At 44.1% G+C, this 3,285-nt stretch overlaps 1 pseudogene; it reads right to left on the bottom strand.

Annotated features, from left to right (window-relative positions):
- Positions 1 to 1,048: 1,048 nt before the first annotated feature.
- On the bottom strand, positions 1,049 to 1,409 carry LOC105079096 (large ribosomal subunit protein uL29 pseudogene; annotated as a pseudogene).
- Between the last annotated feature and the right edge of the window lie 1,876 nt (positions 1,410 to 3,285).

Below are 3,285 nucleotides of genomic sequence, written 5' to 3' on the forward strand. Positions count from 1 at the left end.
CTGATTCTGGTTGATTAGTGTTCAGTTAGCACAGAATTAAGGCCAAAGGGGACAAGAAAGGGAATACAGTTTCGGGGAGAGAGATTAATCATAAACTGGGGAAGGAAACTGGTTTTAGGAGGACTCGGTTTCATACTCGGCTGGTGAGACTATTGGTGAGAATCCCCAGGCTGGGGTCAGCCCCTTCTCCCCAGCTGGCATTTATCGAGCACCTAGTGCAGGCCAGGCACCGAGCTGACTTTCTCATCCAGTCTTCACGCCTCAGAGGGCACGCATGTAAGCCCCACTTTGCAGATAAGGGAACGAAGGCTTAATGAGGTTAAGCGATTTGAACCCTCTTCCCACCTGTGTGATTTGCTGTGTCCCGTGTGCCGAAAGATGTGTCTGCTACGCTGTTATAGTTGTCCGTCCATTCAGGGCTCTCTGGAGGACAAGGACATCCCCTAACATAGGAAGTGCTCATTAGGGTTCGTGGAGGGGACCAGTGCCTCCTTCACCCTCGGATCTCAGGTATCTGGCCCCCCACCTGGGAACACTTGCTCTCAGCTCCTTCCTCCACGGTGAAGGCCAAGGACTGATAGTGGCAAAGCAGCAGCCTTCCAGGAAAAGAGAAACAGGGACATGTATGGAAGCTTTTGTGCTGAAATTTCAGGATCAGGTAGGGGAGAAGATTTTAAGCCCCACTTTCCTTGCTTCCAAAAGTCGCCCCGTGGAATTGGTTGCAGTAAGAGTATACAGGTTGGGGAAGGATCTGAACCCAAGATTTTCCATGTCTGTGAAACTGATTTACTGGCCTGTGGGACCCCTGCCTGCATTGATGCCCACGGGTCTCCTGGATCTTGGGGAGGGTACCCTACGCTCCTGCTCTCCAGAAAGTCTTCCTCGGGTTAGGCAGGCATCACAAGGGGGTCAGTACCTGTTTCTCGGTAGGTCCCATTGCTTCAGTTTACTTTGTTCTTTAAACATTTTTTAATCTTTATGGGGGGGGCGGAATTAGGTTTGTTGATTGATTGATTATTGCCAGTTTGTGTTATTGATGCCTGGATGCTCAGGCCTTAACCACGTAGCTCTGCAGTGGGTACAGCTGTTCCCACTGCTGCCTCTTGGTCTTCAGGTTGCTGCTCATTGAGCCTGTGGCGCATGGCACATATTTTCTTGGGCCACAGATCCAGGGGCTTGTACTTTTTGCTTTCGTAGAATTTCCTGAGGTTCTTTTTCTGAGTCTGGTTAATGATGGTGAGAACATGAGCAATGGATGTATGAACAACTTGGATCTTGGAGAGCTTAGAAGCCGCGCTGCCTGTCACTTCAGCAACGTGCAGCTGGGACAGGTCCACTTTCAGGTCCTCCAGTTGTTTCAGCAGCTCCTCCTCCTTGATGCAAAGGTCTTGAGCCTTAATCTTGGCCATGGCTGTACAAGCTGCCGCCATGTTTATTTATTTTAATGGAGGTACTGGGGATTGAGCCCAGGACCTCGTGCATGCCAAGCATGAGCTGTACCATTGAGCTATACCCTCCGCCCCACCTAGTTACTTTAAGAATGAGAGAAGAATCGAGAACTGCAGGGCTTGAAGCAACACACTTTTTTGGGCAATCAGTGGATTTCAAATCCAGAGGGGAAGGGCCCCTGGCCTCTGTTCACTGCAATCATAGCAAGAATGCAGTTTCACCTCAAATGTGACGCTGCCTCCTTCCAGCCCAGATGAAATCACCCTGACTGCACAGGGTGACTCCTGAGGGCCCAGAAACCTGGGTTTCAGCTGTGTCTGTGCTCTGTTGCTGTGTGGCCTCAGGCAATTCACTTCCTCTCTCTGAGTCTCAGCTTCCACGCCTTGCAAGTGAGAGACTGCAGACTCAGGTGCTGCCAGGGGCCAGGGGCTGGATGAAGTAGAGAGTGAGTGAGCCTGGGAGACCCCTGCCCTTCCCATGCGGGGACCAGGGTTCATGTTTCTAGAGCTGCTGATTTTTCAAGAGAAACCAGAACTTTGGAATTTTTCTTTTTTAATATTAAGGTTTTATCATCCTTGCTTTTGTCATTTTAAAGGTTTTTAAAAAAATTACATTAATTAACAACAGTATCCGTGCCCCCAAAAAGGTATTCAAGTCAAAAGTGTACAGCTATCACATGTTCATAAAACATGAAATTTCCAATCGTTACATCCTTGTGCGTTCATATTTTTTGGATCAAGCATCTTGAGTGAACTACGAGTTATTAAAAATAAAGACATTTTGTTCTTTCATTATTTGATAGGGTCCTAGCTTTACATGCTTATCAGGCTAAGGAGAAGGTAGGGCAAGATGGTTGAATCTATTTTCAGATAACTTATATCTATGAATAAAGTGTCTACATTATAGATCCTATATGTATCCAGCACTAGATACGTGGGTTTAAATGTGGTAATTCTTTCCCAATCCCTTGCCCTGTAGGAGAGAGACAGGTTGGCTGCTCAAACTTCATTTCTTAGGCATCATCAGAGATTGATTGACTGGCTTTGTTGCCTTTTCAGGAATGTGATAATCAGGGCATATTCTGTTGTATGTACCCTTGAGTCTTTGATCCTAAGACCACCCCTGAAATTGTTTAGGTTATTTACATGCACATGATAAACTTCTTGAGATTCTTTTTCCCCCCTTTGGCGGGATGGTGTCTTGCTGCAGGTAACTAATGAAGAAGTGGTCAACCACAGAGTCTTAAAGAAATAAGAAATTCTGTGCCCCCTGAAAGTGGTTCTTATTGGTGCCTTCATTTAGAAGAGCACTCTTTAAGATTAAAGCGAAATGTTTTCTGATAAAATAACAAATTTCATTTAGTACAGGTTCTTAGTAGAAAACAATGACAAATTGAGTATTGTTTGTAAAAGACTAACGTCAAATCGGCTAGAGATAAATGTATCATGTTTTAAATTAGGTTTTGTGAGTAGACAGATTAAAATTCTATTTTATTTTTCAGCCGCATAACGATTTATTGAAATTGATGAGTAAACAAATTGTTTTTTAAAATACCTTTATTGTGGTATAATTCCTGTACAGTGAGCTACACATTTCAGATGTACACAAAATTCTATTTTAAATATAATACTTATAAAATAAATACTTTTGTATTCAAAATAAGTGTATAGCTATCAACTACACTTCAATAAAAGACAGATTAAAAAAAAAAAGAAGGAAAAAAGTGCATAGCTAGATGGATTTTTGAAAACTGAACACACAGTTCAGTTCAGCACCCATGTCAAGACACAGAGCACACCTGCCCTGAAATCCCACCTGCCCGCCAACCTCCTCTAT

The sequence above is a fragment of the Camelus bactrianus genome, chromosome 9 (genome assembly GCF_048773025.1).
Source record: "Camelus bactrianus isolate YW-2024 breed Bactrian camel chromosome 9, ASM4877302v1, whole genome shotgun sequence".
Lineage (NCBI taxonomy): Eukaryota > Metazoa > Chordata > Mammalia > Artiodactyla > Camelidae > Camelus > Camelus bactrianus.